At 49.2% G+C, this 20,234-nt stretch overlaps 1 protein-coding gene across 2 annotated transcripts in view; it reads right to left on the bottom strand.

Annotated features, from left to right (window-relative positions):
• CDRT4 (CMT1A duplicated region transcript 4) overlaps window positions 1-19,792 on the bottom strand; it is a 29,783-nt gene extending 9,991 nt beyond the window's left edge. Inside the window, exons 1-3 of one of the 2 annotated variants that reach the window (XM_073232941.1) lie at window positions 19,655-19,792; window positions 12,800-12,875; window positions 4,913-4,994 (exon numbers count right to left, since the gene is read on the bottom strand). The gene's annotated coding sequence lies outside the window, so the exon portion shown is untranslated. The remainder of the gene's footprint in view (window positions 1-4,912; window positions 4,995-12,799; window positions 12,876-19,654) is intronic. The other variant, XM_073232940.1, reaches the window with a different exon arrangement.
• Between the last annotated feature and the right edge of the window lie 442 nt (window positions 19,793-20,234).

Here is a 20,234-nt window from a genome sequence, read left to right as displayed (position 1 = left end):
AAGGCAGATCAGTTCCCTGTAAAAGCACAATAAGCATGAGCCATTTAGGGAAGGGGCCGCCAATCTCCCAATAGAAATCACTGATGCTCTTGATCAGGTCCCTGAGCCATCAAGAAATTGTCAGATTATGTCCCATATTTTCTATTGAGAAAGCAAGGAAGTGTGGAAAAGATCCTTGCAAAGTTTGCAAGTTTCCTCCAGCACTGTGCAAGGATGAGGGTGCCATGGGCTGGAGAACACCTGTATTTGCTCCTAGAGAAGTGATTGAATAAAAAGGGTGGCACCCTGGCTGTATGAGTTGAGAGAAGTGGTCCCTTTAGCTCCTGTTCACTCAGCAATCTTTTGAAAATTGATTATCTCAAATAACCCATAGGTCTATATCTCATTATTAATAACTATATATTGGCATCCTGAATTATTAGTCATTTTTCCTTTGAGATTGGTCAAATTAGCCACGTCCTCAAAGCCTTATCACTCCATGTCTTCAGGGTCACTGGGACCTTGATAATCAACCAAAATGTGCTCCCAGGAGCCATCTCTCTTCTGAGACTAGATTCTTATTCCCAACTGCTTGTTAAACAAGTTTCTCTAAGTGTTTTGCCTTTTCATCTAACTTAAACCTGTTCAAAACCAAAGTGTGTCTGTCATCACCCTGTGCTTCCATGAACATCTCTGTCCCCACGTCCTTTCCACCATGGCATCACCATCCCTACTGACATTCAAATTAGAAACTCAACTCCTTCCCTCATTCAGGCTCCATTCCCCAAATTTGTCTCCCTACCTCTATTCTCTTTCTCTCTAGCTCATCCTCCATATGGTGACTGCAAGAATCATCATTTATAAATCCATTCATTCATTCATTTGACAAATATTGGCTGAATGCTTATTGCCAAGCACTACACCAGGCATTACTCTAATCAGAGAAAACCAACTGAGAAAGGTCTGATCACGTCACACTTCCCTTTTAAGCGCATTTTCTCCCTACTGCCTGGAAGATAAAATTCACATTCCTTAAAATCTAGTCCCAGAGAAGCACCACTCCATTCCCCTCCCTCCCTATACACTCTCCTCCTACCCACACCAGGCTCATGCACACTCGACACCCCATCAGTCCCTGAACTCTCTCCCCACTCCCCACTTCTAAGGGGCTGTGTGTGCTCCAAAACCCAGAGCATAGCTCAGCCACTCAGTGAAGCCTTTCCTGACCCTCCCAGGAAGAGAATCTGTCCTTCCCTGTGCTCTCAAAGGACGGCAAAATGACCCTATTACCACATTCTGCTGAGAAAATTGCCAAGGGGATCAAAAGGCGTGGGATCTACTTGGAGCCTTGAGTAAACTGATGAAATTGTGTCCAGAACTGGAAAGCTGAGGGTAAGAAGCTGAAATCTGGGGATCCCCTGGCCCCTGTACACCCCTGGGCCTTTCTGCCAAGAGTGTTTTGTGGGATCATCACCCAAGGAGGTGTCTCCTCCCCCGGTCCTCAGGACACCACGTCCCTGCAGGCCTCTCGAGGGAGGGCTGTTTTGCCCCTCACGAGCCTCCATTTCCAGGCCTGGAGGTGGGTGCTTCCTCCTCAGCCCCCACAGCCATTCTCAAACCACCTTCCTTCCTCCTCCTCGGGAGCTCAAGCTCTTAGGCGGTGCCATGCCCTTCCCCCCCAGGTCGGTGCCAGCTTCTGCTCCCACACCTCTGCCCTGCAGTCACAGACCACGTTAGCTCCTGGTGTGCTGGCTTCGTTTGCACATTACTCCTATCATCCATAGTGGTTTCTTCATGTCATGAGTGGGCCATGCAAACCTGCAGTCCAGCCTTCCTTGATCTACTCAGTTCCATTAACCTTGCCCTCCTGTCAATCTCTGCCATCTGCCCCTGTGGTCAGGCCACTGTTCTTATCATCACCAATAACCACACTACATCCAAGCCTTGACTGTGAACCTCGCTATCACCCTGTGTGTCCTTCCAGCTCACCCCTCGGGCAGCTTGAGTTGAGCAATTCCTCTATGTCAGTCCACCCATCCATCTCCCTCTGTCACCTCCTCCTGCCCTCACTCCCTGCTTTATCCTGCTCACATTCCATGGTCCTTTGTTATAATCCCTTGCAAACAACCTTAACGCCCTTATTCTTCCCCCCTTGCTACCATATTTGCATGACAAAACACCGGTACTCATCAAACCCAACCTTTGGACTCTCTGGGTGCCTCCAGCTCAGCTACTAGACAGAATGGGAGAGAAATGCACGTGCAGCCTGGCCCCAGGGCATGACGACAGCCGACAGTTCTCCACCTTGGGCTGTGTACTGGGCACAGTCTAAGCACCTAACCTATGTTAACCAACTTAATCCTTGTAACTACAGATACCATATCATCCCCACTTTACAAGCAAGGAAACTAAAGCCCATAGGGATGTTTGGTGGCTTGTCAAAGGGAACACAACTACCGTGGGACAAAGCCAGGCCATCAAGCTGCAGAATCCTTTTGTTTAACACTCCACACTAGTGCTTCTCCATCCCAAAGTCAGCCAACAGAGCAAGCCCATCCTACTTTCCCCCATTTCTGTGTCTTTTCACTCTCCCACCCCATAGACAAGTATTTCAGACCTCCTCTCCACCTCCTTCTCCCTCTCACTCTCAGCACATGTCCCTGCCTCACACTCCTTTGGGAACATCCGGGAATGCATGGGGAACACCTCCGGCTCCCCAGCATCACCCCTACTTACCACCTGCTCCTGCGCACACTGTCTTCCTCCACTGTGAAGGATAAAGTGTCACTGTTTCTATCAAAGTGACCTCTCCTCTTGCACGCCAGGCTCCTCCCCACTGGCCTTCCAGACGCGATGGTCATGGATAGACCATTCCATGCTTGAAGCATTTCCCTGCTTGACTTCCGTGACACCACAAGGACCTGTTTTCCTCCCCTGCCACTTGCTGCCCTCCTTCCCAGTCTTCACTGATGATTTCTGGGCTCCCTTCTCTTTCATGTCTACACATGTCCCCAAGGTGACATCCATCAGTTCTGTGGCTCTACATCTCACAGATCTGCCAAATCTTAACACTCGCCTGACCCTTTCCTCAAAGTGCAAACATATGTGTCCACCTGCCATCTTCACATCACCATTTGTATATTCTGACCTTACTCTCTCAGATGTTCCTGCCCCATCTTTCCCATGTCAGATGGAGGTACAATCATTCACCAAACTGCCCATTCAAAACTCGAGAGCTTGTCTTGAATTCCCTACTTCTTCATGGAGTATATCCAGTTCAGTGCCTGCCCCCGCCCGGCCCTGGGTGTCACCTGACTTCTGCATCGACATTTCTTTGCTGGACTCCTGAATATCTGCTAAGTACTCCCCCTTCTCCACTCTTGTTCCCTTATAATTCCTTGTACGCAGAGAACTCAGAGTGATAATTTTTAACACAAATTAGATTAAACCATTTTGCTGTCAACATGCCAATGGCTTCCTGGCCCATTGAGGACACAATGCACGGCCCTCCTCTTGGCCTGCACAAGGCCCTGCTTGAGCCCCTGCTGACCCCCTGGCATTCGCTAGCACTTCCCTCCCCATCGCTCACTGCCCCAGCCACACCGGCCTTCTTCCTTTCAAACACACCATGCTAGTACCCACGCAAGGATCATTCTCCAGCAGCTCCCTCTGCCCGGGATACACCTTTCCCTGATCTCCGCGTGGGGTGTTTGGTTTTTTGAGTCAGGATTCAGCCTAAATGCAAATTCTTCAGTGAGGCCTTCCATGACCACCTCAAGTCACCCTCTGTCACTACCATGTTAATGTTCATTGAAAATTTAATCTCCTATTTTAATTCTCTGCGTAGCATTGTCTCTGACTGACATGTCTTATGCTTTACTCATTTGTGTATTTTGTCTTCACCAACTAACTAGTAGGCAAATTCCAGAAGAGGAGGGATCTCGGGCATCACATTCTCTGTCCCCAGGTACTTCCATCAAAATCATTAGCTAAATGGACGTAACTGCAGTTGCCACAGCAGTTTCCCCTAGAAGGCCTAAGGACTTTTAGAAACCTAAGTATTAGGCAGCTATATACTTGCGCAGGACCCAAGGGAAACCAGTGACTAGCTGACTTGACAATAGCGACTGGGGAGGGTCAAGCAGCAAAGGTGAGATGTTAAATAACATGATGAACAATCATGGCTGATGGAAAGGCCTGCGTTCAGTTCCTAGCACTGTCACTGCTTTTAAGTGGGCAAATCACTGCCCCCCACCCACTCTCTCAGAGCCTTAAGTTTTCCCATCTGAAAAATGGGACATCTCCCTTGCAGGAGTAGATTAAATAAGAGCCTGCCTGTGATGTGCCCAGAAAAGAACACCAGTGCAGTAACTCAAAGTCATGGCCATCCAGGATTCAGCCTTCTTCAAAAGACAAAGTGAAACCCTGGCTGATGTGAAAAGTCCATAGGGCCTAAAGTTACCTAACACCAGCTCAAGCCCTACTTTGTCTCCCCTCCAGACCTCCATTTCCCTCCCTGCTTGCCCACTGTGCGTCTCCTCCACTCCCAGCAGACAGCGCTGGTCTCACTGCCACCAGCTGCAGCCTCAGGGTGCCCACACACCACTGGATGTGGCTGCCTGTGAATGGATAGGGGTTTTCTTCCCTCAAAATGATAACAAGCTTAGATGCACAGCCTTGCTGTCCTTCAATGCCCCAATGACACCCACCTTGGGAGGCCAGCTAGGCCTGTGGACGCGCTTCCACATCCCCACCTGGGCCTCATCCATCAGGGCCATTTACCCCACTGCGTGTTACTTAGCTGATATGTATTTCCGTCCCTCTCTTCCTAAGCTTGCTTCTTATGGCTCAGAAGTAGGATCTTTCAACTCCAGTCACCTCTGGGCCCGCTTGCTGTCTACCCCAAGGACTGACTTGGAGCAGACTCGCTCACCTTCCTCTGACCTCCTCTCGCCCTCACTTCTTCGGTTTGCAAGTTCTTGCAAGCACATGGTGCAGTTCATTTCACAAGGTTTCTGAGAAACAGAGAACAAGAAAGATAAACTGACAAAATGTAATAAAATCTTAACTAATACAGATGGCCGGGGGAAATGGACAGTTGAATATATAGAAAACTGTTGCCTATGCTTTAAAGAGAAAATCGCGATCATCAATTCCACAGGGGTCAAGGAAGAGGTCTTTTGAGATTGGGGAGAAGTCTTTAGTTACTGGTTTCAAGTGAATCTTTCTAGGCACAAATATACAAGTAGTATACAGTGAAACATAACTGCTATCCACATCGAAATATGTGTGGGTAACATGCCAGGAAGTCTTGAAGTTCTGACAAAAGGACTTTTTGTTGAGTCAGCAATCCAATTAAACAACAAGGGCTATAATGTGTCTCCTTGGCAGGGGAGAGGGATGCATTGAATACTTTAAAAATCTGGGGACAGGCCCTCCTGGAGTGTGTGGTGTGGATGTCCCCCCAGCGAATGCCTGGCCTTTAAGATCCATCCTTGTATAGCATTTCAGGAAAACCAGCTCTCTCCTTGCTGTTCTAGTTGTTTCTGTGTGATATTGTGTGCATTTCCTTTTCTCAAGAGGCACCTGATAAGAAAATTAGCCAAAGTTCCTAACATGGAAAAGCCGCAAAGCACACGATTGTTTGGTGTAAAGGACAGCATTAGAATTAAGAGCGTGAGTTCCAGACAGGCCAGCTCCTTCTTAGCTATGTGACCAGAAACAAGATATTTAAAATTCCTTAGACTCAATGTTCTCATCTGTAAAAGAGGGGCAGTAATAGGAACTATCCTTGGATTGTTATGAGGATTTTTGTCATGAGATCATTTAAATAAACCATCGAGCACAGGGCCTAGGCAATGGTAGGAGCCAGTTGGCCGGACTGCCATCACCCTCGCTGATATGTAGGACTGTGGTGTCTTCCATGATGCCAAAACAATGTGGTCCAGTTTCCAGGAAATTAGTAACAAAATGTATCTTACCAAACTGGCCAATAAGTTAACCATCAGAAAAGAAAAGAATGGAGCAGCAGGGGGGTCAGAGGATGGGCTCAGGGGACCCTCCAGCACAAGTCTGACAACACTACCACCCCTACATTTCAACCAGCCCACCCCACCCACCCCACTTCCCAGGTCCCAACAGCCCCACTTATACCATTTGCTCACTAACCGGACACCTTCTGGAGGTCATCCCTGAGCCTGGGCAGGTCTGAGGCAGCTCCGCCCACTTGCAGCCACATAGGTGATCACATACACATATACACACACAGACCAGGGCACCTGTGTCATGCACGCACACACACACACACACACGCACACACATGCACACCCACCCTCCGTGTCTCCCCAGTCACCAGCCATGTCTGCTCTGCCGCCTTCAGCTTTGACATCCCTGGCCCAGCTGAGCTCTAGTTCTCAGGCTTGTGCAGTCCTGGTCTAGAATGACTTAATGAGGGAACCTGAGCCAGGAAGTCTTGCTAGACTCCTAATGGGAATAATCTGGAGCCTAAGCAATGTTAAAGAGGACACAGGGTGGAGCACAGTACTTGGAGTCAGGAGAACTGGTTTTCAGCGCAGGCTTCACTTCATCACGTCCCATCTGTGCAAGTTACTTGATCTTCCAGGATAAGAAGCATCCTGCCTCTTGGGACGTTGTGATGATCCAGTTAGTTCAGGTGAAAGTATTTCATGATCCATAAAGATCTATATAACTGTCTGCTTTTGTGGTGAAGACCAAGAATCTTAATGGTATAAGTCTATTCTCTGGTTTATGCCTGGGGTTTCCTTCTGATAAAAGAATAGTGAAGCCATTGGCACAAAGGTGGGGACAAGATGACCTCCAGGGACAGCAGCTATGTCACAGAGCTGTAGGGGAATGACAGAGACCACAGAGAGAGGGTGGCTTATGCGGATGCTGTCTGAGGCTCCTCTGCTTCCCTTGGGGTGGAGGTGGGCTGAGAGAACAGAGGTTAAGAGTAACTCATTTAGAAAGTCAGAATTATTTGCCCTGAGAAGTCTTCAGAATGCTATGCCCAGGCAGGTACGCAGCTCCCAGGAGGAGAATAAGGAACTTGGAACTCGTTTCCCTCAGCCCCTCGCAGCCACTGGCTTGTCAGAACTGCTGGGGTGGCAGGGCCTGCAGGCTGACAGATGTGACAGCAGCTGGGTCCAAAGGCCTGAGGCGGGCAGCCCCCAGTGACACCAACTCCTGGTATTCGCCTTCTCATGAAACCTTCTCCCTTTGAGTGTGAGCAACATCTACGGACTCACTTTAAACAAACACAACATGATGGAAGTGAGGGGATGTCACTTCTGAGATTAGGTCCCAAGAATCCTTTGGCTCCCATCTTAAATACTCACTCTCACAGTCTGTCTTGCTCTGTCATCCGTTCTGGGGGAAGCAAGCCACCGTATTAGGAGCTGCCCTGTGGAGAAGCCCATGGGGCAAGGATCTGCGGGAGGTCTCCAGCCAGCAGCCAGCCAGGAGCTGAGGCCCTGAGTTCAATAGCCCGTGACTAGCTTACTCTTGCCAACAGCCATGTGAGTTAGCTTGCAGGTGGGCCCTCTCCCCAGGGCAGACAGCCCCACCTATGCAATGACCACATCCTCATGGAGACGCCTGAGACAGGCCCACAGCTGAGTGACCCCCATATTCATGACTCACAGAAACTGGGAGATAACAAATGTTTGTTTTAAGCACCTGAGTTTGGGGTGATTTTATTACATAGCAAGAGATAACTAAGTGATGGAAGGCTCTTCCCAGACGTTCCAGGGGAAAATTCCACCCAGGAGACTGAACAGAGAAGGACTTCCTACTCCACCGGCAGTGGAAGCAATTTCACTGCATAATTCCTTCCAGTCCACACCCACCTCCAGCAAACAAGGCCATGCCTTCTAGAAGAAAGGAGCACAGGTAAGTAAAGAACGTATGGCTATAAAGCAACACAGAGATGAGGCCAACCTCTGACAGCCAGTTTTGCCACAGCACGTGTTCTGATGTGGCTCCAGGTCAGGGACAGAGGGAGGGATAGGGCAGGACAGAAGGGGGCTCAGAGACGGTGCTAGGGTGCTTGCCTCACACGGTACCTGAGAGGTACAGAGAGCTGAAACTGCAGTGGTTTCTTTTAAGACCAGGTAAAAAAGTCTTTGGCATCCAAATGGCTTTGTGAAACGAGCCAGCCAGATCATCATGCCAAGTTCTATCACAGAACTACTTCACCAGCTCCTCAACATAAATGCTGTATGGCTCCCCATAGGTCCTGGACCAATCTTCCCTTCTGTCTGTGTGCACGCATGTGCACACACACACACACACACACACACACACATCATAAAAGGGTTCAGGGACAGATTTCCAGGGTCCAAGAGCACAGGGTCTAGAATGATGTGCATCTCAAAACTGTCTGCCCCAAGCCTACTGAGAGGTGGGCTGTGCTGACTCCGAAGGCTGACAGTCGCCTGGCCCAGAGGCTGGAGCTTCACCTAACTCTAGAGAGAAAGACATAGTGGGGTCCCAGGAGTGTGCCCCCTGTTTTGTTCACCATCCCACAGGGTAAGGATGAAGAAACTGCTTATTGTGCACAGTGAGAGTAACAAGCACTGGAATTGGAATTTTATCTTGTAATTGATCCTATTGGTTTCTGAAGTTCTCAGTACCTTGAAAGCCACTGAAGCACCAGCATTTGATAAAGAGAAGAATGTCTCTCACACCCCATGTGGTTGTATGGCAACAAATAACAGCAAAGTCACAGTGACCCAACCCCCACCAGCACACTTCTGAGTAACCTACCCAGCAGTGTTGTGGGGTCTGCCACTCTTGTGCCCCATCCAGCTCTGAACCCCTGCATATGGCCCCAAAAACCAAACAAGAATAGCCCACCGAATAAATTACTTATGAGCTCGGCTTCTGTGTTTACACCATCAGGGAAAACCGGGCAAGGCCTAACCTTTAGAACTCAGCTCCTCACTCCCTGCTGTGTTTCGAAAGAGGAAAGCTAACTTTTGCCCTCTGTGGTGGGAAATGTGAAAGGCACAGCTCCGAGCCCCGAGCTGAGACCACCACAAACCGCTCCCGGGCGTGGAGCCCACTGAGCCAGCGCTCACAGCTCTCCATCCACCGGGAGGAAATTCTAGACGCAGGAGGAGCCCAGACAGACCCTGGCTTGGCTCCCCTGCCAACTACCGTAAACCTGGTTCTGTGCCGTTGGAGTTGCAACGTAGAGCCAGAAATCTGGAAGAATTTAACACCCAGTCGGTTCAGACACAGGAAAACATTGTTCAGAGTAAACACTGGAATCCCTCCCTCATCATCCAGGAATGCAGAGCTAGCAGGGTTGAGATCAGCAGCTTCTCAGAAAAGCCGTGGCCCTGCTGCTCTGCCTGGGCTGCAGCCCGGGAGGCCCAGAGGGGCTCCGCCCGGCTTTCTGACCGCGACCTGGCCAAGGCTGGGCGGCCAGCAGGGCTCTCCTCTCGCTCCCGGCAGGCAGGGGTTACCGAACTTGCTGTTTTCCCTGGACTCAGCCTCGTGCAAAGGCCCTGCGCTGTCCCTGAACTTGGGAGAGGTCACTGAAGGCAATGTGCCCCCCACAAACTGGAGGGGCTTGGGGCATTCTGGGACTTTCCGTTTCCTGAGCCTGTGGCAGGCTGTGAAAGAGTCACTTTTACTCAAGAAAGAAAGAAGGCTCTGTGTGCACAGCCAGGGTGCAGAGCCCCTCACCAGAAGATGTGTGCTGGTGCGATGTGGCCACCAGCGTGCCTTTTGCTTGGAGACTTAACTAATTCCTTCTCTCAAAAGCCATGTGCCAGGCCCCCACCCCAGTTCCTCTGGCCCTGGAGGGTGGAGAGGAGGAACTGGCTTTCCCCAGGGGCTACACAATGGATCCGGGGAAATCATTACGCATTAAATCTTTGTGTCCCTGTGTCCGCTGCCTGAACTCCGCCCAAGAGGATGCAGCCTGAACTGAGTTGTTAAAAGGCTTCTGACAGCCCATGTGTAGGAGGAAACCTGCGAAGGAATGGTTCAAGGAGAAGAGTGCAGAGTCTGAAGGTGGCCGCTCTGCCCTCGAAAGCTGGGTGGAGTGTCCTCCACGGTGCCTGCTGGGGCAGGGGGAGAAGCTCAGGGGCAGCAGCAAATTGGGTGACAGCTGTCTGTCCCTGACCCTCACCATGGCACTCACCCCGTTCCTCAGCCCTGGGGGATCCACAGAGGCGTATTTAATACAGATGCATTGAGTGCTTCCTCTGAACCAGACAAGCAAGAGGGAGCTCCCCGCTCTCAGGGAGTGTAGAATCCAGACCTGAGGTTGTCAGCCACGTCACCTACTGACGCTGGGAGCTCATTAGAAATGCAGTTTCTGACCCTCCCTGGCCTCCTGCATCAGCCTCTGGGCAGGGACCTGGGGACCTGTATTCTACAAGCCATCCAGGGGATGCTGATGCACTGGGAAGGTTGAGAACTGTCAGCCTAAGCTATCCCCACCTTACTGGATAATAGAGAAAAGATTAAAGGTTCCTGGTTTGCTTTGGGAAAGTCATAGAAATGGTGTGACTGTTAATATGCTCCTGGATTCAAAACAGCTGCACCAAATGGTGGTGTCACTGGCAGGTTTGGATTCCAGCTTCAAAAACTTTTTCCACCCTAGTCTGGGTCACCCTTCACTGGTGTTGTCTAAAACTCTGAGGAAACGGGAATGTTTCTCCACTATGAGCAATGGAAGAGGTGGATTCTTCCAACCTGCAGTGCCCCCCTGGGCGGGGTAACCCCTGAGAAGCCTGTCTGCCCCGTTGTCTCATTCTTGCTGCGCACCAAGGAGAGTGTACATACAGACTTCTAATCGAATTGATTTGCGTATAAAATTACCAACTGACAAGTAAGACTTCATCCCTCCATTCAGCGAATGACCTGAGTGTTTCTAGACTCAATTATCTGCTTTGTATTTGGTGGGTGGCTTGCCTGACCTACTGGGCAGCGTGGCAGCCTGGCTGCTCTCTCTCCCTCTTCTCTTGCCTCCCTCACTCCACTTCCTCCTGGTTTCACCACCGCACCGCCTGCCCTTTTCAGGCTCCAAGCAGGATGCCTCTCCTCTGCTCCACCGTTAAAGCAACAGAGCCCGGGGCTCTTCTTTCTCCACCCGCACAGCCTCCGGGGTGACGCCCTGGCAGTGCCATGTCTCCACATGCCTCCAGCCATCGACTCTTCCCAGGCTCCCATCGCCAGACTCCTGCCAGACGTCCCTTCTCGGTGCCTCAGAACCACGCTGTTCAGAGCTGAGCTCCTGATAAACACACACACACACACACCCCAAAACCTGCTACTCCATTGGCCTTCCCCATTTTGTTGAACACCACCACTAACCTTTGGCAAAAAACTAGGGGTCCTTTTCTCTCCTCTTCTTTAAAACCCAATGTATCACCACCGTGCCAACTCAGCCTGTACAAATACCCTGAATCTATTGTCTCCTCTCCATTCTCTATTGATCACAATTACTCCCACTGCTACTGCAGCTAATACTACAAAATAAAATAACTCACAGTGTGGGTGCTCACATCCTGCCTGTAGGAACTCACTGAGCCTTACCCACAAACCTATGAGTTAAGTGCTGCTAGTATTCCCTCTGACAGAGGGCACAGTCGAGGCTCGGTGACTCGCTCAAAGTCATGCACCTGCGGTGGAGCCGGGATTTAGATGTGAGTAGTTGGCACCAGGATCCACATGATTAAACGCCATGCTCCCTGTGCTGCCTCTGTACCCCCCAGATAGTCACAGGGCTTCCAAATTGGCCTCTCTGCTTCCACAACTTATTTTATGTGCACAGCAGCCAGAACATGCCCATGTTCAGTCACTCTCCCACCTGACATCCCTCACCAAAGGTTTCCACATAACTCTCAGACAAAAACCCAAACTCCTCCATGCTGCCTGTCTCCCTCTCCCTCCCCTAACCACATTGCCCTTCTCTCTGTCCTCACACACACCCAACTCCACTCTTCTCTCAACCTGGATTGATCTCCCAGATTTTCACGGAGCTGTCATTCAGATCTTGGCTCCATGTCACCTTCCCAAGAAGACTTTCCCTAATTTCCTATCCCAGACTGGCCACTCAACCCTTCTCCATCATGTCACCTTATTTTATTTTCATCATAGACATATCACTATCTGAAACCATGTTAAGTTTATTTGTTTACACCTTATTTTCTTGCATGCCTTCTTAGAATTTAAGCTGCATGGGAGGATGGAACTTGTCTTTTCCTCACATATATCCAGACTCTAAACTGGACAAAGTCACTGAACACCTACTCTGTACTGGGCATGGGGATAGAAAGGTGAACACAGCAGTATCCCTACCCATAAGGGGGCCACCGTCTGAGGCGCCACTAGAGCATGAAGGACCATGTAACAGGAGACAAGTGTCATGAGGACGCCAGGAGCAGTTTCCCACCCAGCCTAGGAAAGTCACAACTACATCCTGGGGCAGAATTTAATTGATTTCATTTCAAGAAACAATTATTCTGGAACCAGAACTGCCAGATACAGAGATGGAGGAGACCGGTGGTTATCTCCCTAGTCACCTAGAGAGCTTTGTAATGCACAGACTGTTGGTTTCTGATCCAGTAGATCTAGGGTAGGGTCTGAGAATTTGCATGTCTAACATGTTCCCATGTGGAACTGGTGTTGCTAGTTGGGTGCCACACTTTGCGAATCACTGGACTGGACCCTTTCCTTGTCCAGACCTCCATGAAGAGAGCTGAGCATGATGCTGTGTTGCTATGTGCCACCTGCTCTGATAGAAACATGGACTGATAATGCGGGAGGGTCCCCAGCTTACCTGGGAGAAGGAATCAGATGTGACTGCTAGAAGGGACTGGTGCCTGCATTTAGTTCTGCATAGCAAGTAGGCATTACTGAGACACAGGAAGAAAAACAGGAAAATGTTTAAAGCTGGAAGTAGCATGATTTGATTTTAAAAGTTAAAATATATTTCAATATCTCTGAAGCCTAAAGCATAAAACCAAGATTTGCTGGATGTGAGACTGAAGCAAGTACCAGATGCAACAGTCTTACAACATAAGCAGCAGGAGGCCAGGCGGAGTAAGAGTAAGGTGAGTGTGCTTGCTCAGAACTTCAGGAAGTATGGCCGACACACAGGGGGCACACAGGTGGAAGGAGAGGGCTGCACGGAAAAGTGAGTTTGTCGGCAAAGGTAGTCAAACCATGAGGGGACCCCCCTTGGGCCTTTGTTTCCTGTTGAACATTTGTGCTGAAGAGATCCATCTTTGTCTTTCAGGCGCTGGGCGACTGCTGCTGCGTGGCTCTGAGCAGGGAGTAGCACTGTCAGCTTCATGTTGTAGAAGGATGCCCAGGGCAGATGTATAGCTGTGCACCAAGGATTTGTACTCCCCATTCTTTGTGCAAACTTCATGATGGAAATCAAGGTGCCAGCCAAGAATTCTATTCCACCCAATTTGTATCTTGGTGGAGTCCTGTGTCTGAGTTCTGGCCCATGGGTGATCTAATGTGACTTCTCACTCTCTTTCTTTTCCCATTCAAAGGCTGGAAGGAATGCAAGGAGATTGAGAAGCAAGGTGCCAAGAAGCAAAGGTGCCACGGGATTGCAGAGACACAGATGGAAGGAACCTGGATCCTTCAATCACTGCATGGCAGTTAACTGCAAAACACCCAAATGATTTTTAATGACATGAGAAAAAATTTTATTGTGTTAAGTCCCCTGATATATAGAGGGTTATTTGTTACAGCATCTGGGGATATCTTCATAAAAACCAATGGCTACAAGCTTGAAGGATGGAAATCAGCAAATAAGCTGATTTTTTACCAACTGGGGGGAAAAATATGAGAAACAGAACCAATGTAATGGCAGTGAGAATGAACATAAGAGGGAAAGATCACAACTAACTGCAGGGAGGAAGGAGAGAGACACGCCAAGGTTGCTCTTGTCTCTGAGCTGGGTGTTGGAGGTAAGCACATTTGGGGCATACAGAAACCCACAGAGTTATACCCAGGGGCAACTGTCCATATGAACCCTGTATCCAAGAAAATTATCATGGCTACAGATACACAAATTTGGTAAAAGATGAGGCCAAAGATTGTCATATATCTCATTTGTATAGAATGAGCTGAGAAGAGGGATGAGAACAGAATCATGAAAAACAAATCAACATTTAAGGCATGGGAGGTAAAGAGGATCTGGACAGGAGACTGGCAGAGAGAAGGAAGGAGAAATGGGGCGGATGGGGTGGGAGCAGGGGGAGGTGCGGGGGAAGCTGGGTAGACCAGGAAGCCAGGAGAAAACACTTGCGGAGGAGAACATGCTGTAGTATAAAATAAAAATCATCAGTATTTGTTCTTTGTCCCCCATTCTTACACAGAATTTCTAAAACCTTTGGAATTTTTTGTCCTTTGTACACTAATAAGATGGTTCATGGGGGAAGCCCTAGATTCCTGAAGGATGGGGGCTGGTGGCCAGGGAGACCCATCAGGTAATTACAGGGTTAGCACTTTCAGCCCAACCCCCATCCTCCAGGACGGGAGACAGGCTGCAGATTGAGTTCAGTCTCCAATAGCCAATAACCTAATCAACTGTGACCACATAATAAAGCCTCCATAAAAATCCCTCAACAGTGGGGTTCAGGAGGTTCCAGGTTTGCACTCGGAAAGTGGAGTGCCTGGAAAGGGCAAGGAAGCTCTGTGCCACCCTCATCTCTTCTATTTAGTTGTTCCTAACTTATATCCTCTATAGCAAACTGGTAAACATAAATAAAGCATTTTCCTGAGTTCTGTGCATCACTCTAGCAAATTGTCAAAGCAGAGGAAGGGGCCCTCGGAACTCCTGAATGTATAGCCAATTGGTCAAAAGTACAGGTGGCCCCTGAGATTTGAAACTAGAATCTAAAGTGGGGGCAGTGGCAGTCTCGTGGGGCCAAGCCTTAACCTGTGAGGTCTGCATTAGTTTGTGTCAGAGTTGAATTGAACAGTTGGTATTGGAGAATTGAAGAATTGGTTGATGTGGAAAACTCCACCCATTTGGTGTTGGAAAAAAGACATCACAGAGATGGAGATGTCAAGGGCCACAGAAACGCCAAGAAACTCAAGCACTGGATGAACCCACAGGAGTTGGCACGGGAATGCATTTATGAGGCGTGATTCCACAAAATGACAGAGGAAATGCCAGAATTGGGAGCCCTGTGAAGTTAACAGGAGAGGAGGGAATAAAGACAGCAAATGCAGTAGCAAAGGGTGGCCCTCAAGATGATTCGTGCTTCACTCGTTTCTTACGGTAAATGCATGAGACAGTGTCTCCATTCTGCAGAGAGAAATGAGCCTCAGAACAAAATGAAGTAATTTTCTCAAAGTGCTGCATTTAGTAAATGGTGAGGTTAGAATCAAAACCAAGTCAGATTCTAAAAACCAGTGTTCTTAACTAGTATTATTATGATAGAAACCCAAACAAATCTACAAATTCAACTATTAGAACAAGTGAGTTTAGCAAATCATTTGCATTTCTAATTATCAGCCATAAGCTGATAAAATAAATCATCTAAAAAGATACTATGTACAACTCCTTCAAAAATATTGAAGTCAAGAATAAATCTCACAAAAGATGTACAAATCCCCACAGAAAATTATACATTTTTGAAAAAAAAAAACATGTTTTAACATCGAAATGAATGGAGGGATATGCCATGTTCACTGTAAAAATGTCAGTTCTCCTAAAATTGGGCTGCAGATTCAATATAATGTCAACTGAAATCCCGACAGGATTGTTTACAGAACCTGACAAGCTGACTTGAAAGTTTATGTGGACACAGAAGGACCTAACAGACAAGGTAACCCTGCGGATGACGGAACACAAAGAACGTGATGGTAAGCTGGGTTGCAGAACTTTCAAAGCCAGAATAACTGAGATTGTGTAGGACGTGTGCAAAGCTAGATAAAAAGACAATGGCACTGAACAGACAGCTCAGAAACGACCCGCTTCTCTACGGCTCTGCAGAGCAGCAAGTGAAGGACAGCATTTTCAGTACGTGGTGCTAGGCCAGCTGAATCTCCATATGGTGCAGGAGTCACACAGCTACTACTCTCTCACAACACCCAAAAATCAAGTCCAGGTGGGTCATACTTCTAAGTGTTAGAAGTAAAACTATAAAACTTCTAGAAGATAACACAGGAAAATATTTTTTCATGCCCTCATGAAGAAAAAAATTCCTTAAATTTATGAATTTCTAGTCACTGAAAGACGACATTGAGAAAATGAAAAGGCAGGCCTCAGTATGGGGGAAGATTTCTGTACTCCATACAACCAAAGAGCACTTTTACACAGGATTCATTTTCTTAATTGAAGTATCAGTGTTATACAATGTTATATTGGTTTTAAATATACCATCCAGTGGCTTGACAGTTCAGTATACACTTTTAAATTTTAAAAAAAAACCTACAATCAATAATAAAAAGACAAAAAAAAATATAAAGTTGATCAAGGGACTTGAATAAGCTCATCCCAAAAGACAGTGTATCCAAATGGCAAAATAAACAAATGAAAAGGTATTCAACCTCCAGGAAAACTGTTAAAACCACCGTGAGATACCACTATACCCTGAGAAGAATGACCAAAAATTTTTAAAGTGACAATACCAAGTGGAAGGAAGCTACAGAGCAATGGGAGCCCCCACAAGCTGCCAGCAGGAACGTAAACTGAAAACAGTTTGACACTGTCACCTGAAGACACACACACCCACTCCCTGACCTAGTGATTCCACGGCCAGGTCCAGAAATGAGTAACATAAAAATTCATATTCAACAATGCTTATAACTGCGTTACTTAAAATTGCCAAAAATGGGAAATAACCCAAATATCCACCTAGAGTAGAATGGGTAACACAGCGGTACATTCATACGGCGGCACACTTCACAGCACTGAAAGTAAATAAATGAGATGCCTAAGTGGAGTCACGTAAATGAAGCTCACAAACAGAAAACAGCGAGTGAAAGGAGTCAGCCAGAATGGTGTTTAAGAATACATGTCCTTGGTGTCAAGCCCAGGCGGGATCACCACAATCAGGCGCACAATCACCACTGAGGCCCCGGGAGAGGGAAGTAACGGAGGGCGCGGCGGGGAGCTCCTGGCAGGGTCCCACATCCTGACAGGAGTGTGTTACCACATGTCCACTCTCAGTAAATCTCACAGCTGTAAGCTGTATGTCTTTGTGCACTTGATGTATATTTCAAAACTTGGTTTTTTATTTTTTAAAGATATGAGGATGAGAAGGGAAGGAATAGGGAGGGGTGGTCAGGAATGGAGAAAAATTGCTAGAAGGAGGAAAATGGAAGATTGTGTAACCCAACCACCATGAGAGAGCATGATTGTAGGATTACCAGTGTGTGTGGGAGATGGAGGTGGGGATGGGAAGAGGGGATGGGGGTGGGGGTGGGGATGGGCACAGAGGTGGGGACAGGGCTGGGATGGAGATGGAGATGGGCTGGGGGTGGGGATGGGGGTGGGGATGAGAACAGGAATGGGGGTGTGAATGGGGTGGGGATGCACAAGGGTGAAGACCCAGGGGCCAGGCAAGCCTTCAGGAGTGAAACACTGACGCATCTGTGTCCCAGAACACCTCGAACCTGTCCAAGGCAGAGGCAAGCAGGGATTACCAGGTGTGGTAATGAACATGAAGGTGCGTGAGCAGTACTATCAACCTGCAGATGTGCTGCCGTTTCAGACTTGCTTCTCTGTCCGCCCCTTTACGGCGAGGAGCTCATTCCTGACTGACATCTCCAGAAACTGGGACAATGGGCAATCCCAGAGCTTGGGAACAAGTCCTAGGAGGAGGGTGGCCCTGCTGACATCCATTTCCCTGCACTTCTCATTCCCCCCCCATCGCGTCCCAACCCCACCCCTGTTCAGCCTCACTCCCAGCCTCCCGGCCAGCACCTCACAGACAGCCCACTCCACGGCTCCACCTTCCTGCCTTCAGACTTTCTCAAGTCTCCCCTCCTCTACAAAATTCTTCCCTTGACCCCAAGCTTCCCCGACTTCTATTTTTTTCCTTTTCTCTGCCAAAATTTCCCAGGGAGTGGCCTGTTCCAGCTGCTGCTCTTCACTCCCCAAGCCCCTGTAGCCTGGTGTCCATCCTCACAACTCAATGACAGCCACTGGACAGGAAGGAGCCAGTGGGCTTACATGTAAGAAACAAGCACAGCCATCAGCTGGGGGAGTGGGGGCTCTAGAAAGTGTGGGCAGGTGGGCACGTACATAGAGTCACACAGCAGTATAAAAACACACTAGCACAGACAGAAGCATCACAAACATGCACAGACATATGGGCACACACAGATGCACACAAATACACATCATACAAAGACAAACACATGCACACAGGTGCACACACAGACACAGACACACATACACCAACACACACACACACACACAGAGATGCACACGCACACAAACCCATTCCAGGAAGGCAGCCAAGGGGCTGTCATTTTGATTAGAGAGATGAGGGGACATCTCAGCCTGAGGACGCCAGCCCCTGATGGTGACAGCACTGGAGCACTGCTGCACCCAGGACAGATCCGGGTTTCCTGGGACCCGCACACCCCACAGCTGGGGAGGAAGCCGTCTGTACCCTGAACCAGTCCCAGCTGTGAGCACTAGAAACACACCCCCAGAATAGTGTCAGCTGCAACACAGGGAAAGATATGCTGGTCAGGAGGCCTGGAAAAAGTGACCCTGGGACTCAGAAGGTCAACTGTGCAGGAACCAGCCCTTGAAACACAGTGGGAGACCCTCTCTGGAACAAGGGGCGGAGTCTGGATTTGGCCCTAGGGGATCTGCCTCCCCAGGTTCTTGCCCACCTTTGACTGCTTCTCTCATTGTGACTTGCAGCTCAGGCAAAACCACAGCTGCCAGCCTGAGGGAGCAGCGTCCGGGCGCTCGAGCCTCCAGAACCGCCAAGGGGATGGGTGCCCAGGGTAGGCCCAGCCTGCGGCGAGCAGGGCAGAGAGGAGAACATCTCTTCACTCCCTCCCCTTCGTATCCAAACCTGCACCCAGTGCCTTCATGATCATAAGACTTACTAATTGCTGTGTTTATTTATTGACCCCTTTTATTCCTTCTTCTTAATGATTTTTACATTAGCAACTCAAATATTCATTATTGTTCATGTGGCTGTTAATGGTCTTGTTCCCTATAAGCTCCTATAAGTTCTCAATAATAAAGGCGTTTACCAGTCTTAGCTTAACATTTCCTTGGTCCTTGGCTCTGCGCCCTCGGAGCAGGGGGCTGTGGTGGAGGACACACAGTACCACCCCCTGCTCTGCACCCTCCGCCCAAGAGGAAACATGGGTATAGTTTGGGTCTGCTTCATTTCCCTGTTCAAGTAGAACAGACCTCATACTAAAATCACCTGACCATTTTTAAAATATATCCATGCCTGAGCCCTCTGCAGACAAAACTAACCAGAATCGGGGGTGTGGGGCTTGGATGTCCCTGTTTGCACAGAGTCCCAGTAGGTGTGTGACCTTAACTGAAGGGAAAGGAGACGGGGGTCCTCAGACCAGCAGAAGACTCCAAGGAAAGGAGCCCGTGGGTTTTACTCTGACCTGGGCTCTCCTCACCGCGCCCCCTGGTGCCCTGCGGTGTGAAACAGGACCCCACCCAGGCTGTTACCTGAGAGGCTTCTGGCGCTCCGCATGCCAGCTTTGGGGTCTAGGTGGCTCTGCAACCCGGTCTCTCCTCAACACGTGTCCTCAGTCCCACCGCCCCCTTCACCCTCTGCTTGCTGCTGCCAGCCATCCTGAAGTCCGGGCTGAGTGGGGGCACTGTGACATCACCCGTTGCCGTGCTCCCCAGCCTGACTCCTCTGTCCTTGTTCTCTCCCTCCTCTGTGAGCGCAGCCTGCCCCAAGGAGGCAGACCTCAAAGCCCCGTGCTGGGGCAGCCCCTCCTGGCCCATAGCAAACGCCTGCTGTGTGCAGGGCCGCAGCCCAGGTGCTGTGTGTGTGTGGTCTCTGATGCCACAGGGGCAAGTGAGGTCCTTGAGTCTGTTAACAAACACTCCTGCACCAGACCTGGCCAGGTGCGGGACGTGCGACCAGGGGCTGACTTCCTGGGTGCCAGAGTCGCCTGGAGGGCCATGACACAGTTTGCCGGGTCCCTCCCCAGAGTTTCCGATTCAGTAGCTCAGGCGTGGGGCCCAAGAATCTGCCATTCCAACAAACTCCTCAGCGTTCTTCTGAAACATGATGCCC

This window comes from Manis javanica, chromosome 4 (assembly GCF_040802235.1).
Source record: "Manis javanica isolate MJ-LG chromosome 4, MJ_LKY, whole genome shotgun sequence".
Classification (NCBI taxonomy): Eukaryota; Metazoa; Chordata; class Mammalia; order Pholidota; family Manidae; genus Manis; species Manis javanica.
The sequence above is the reverse complement of the archived record's forward strand: the minus strand, read 5'-3'. Positions and strand labels throughout refer to the sequence as shown.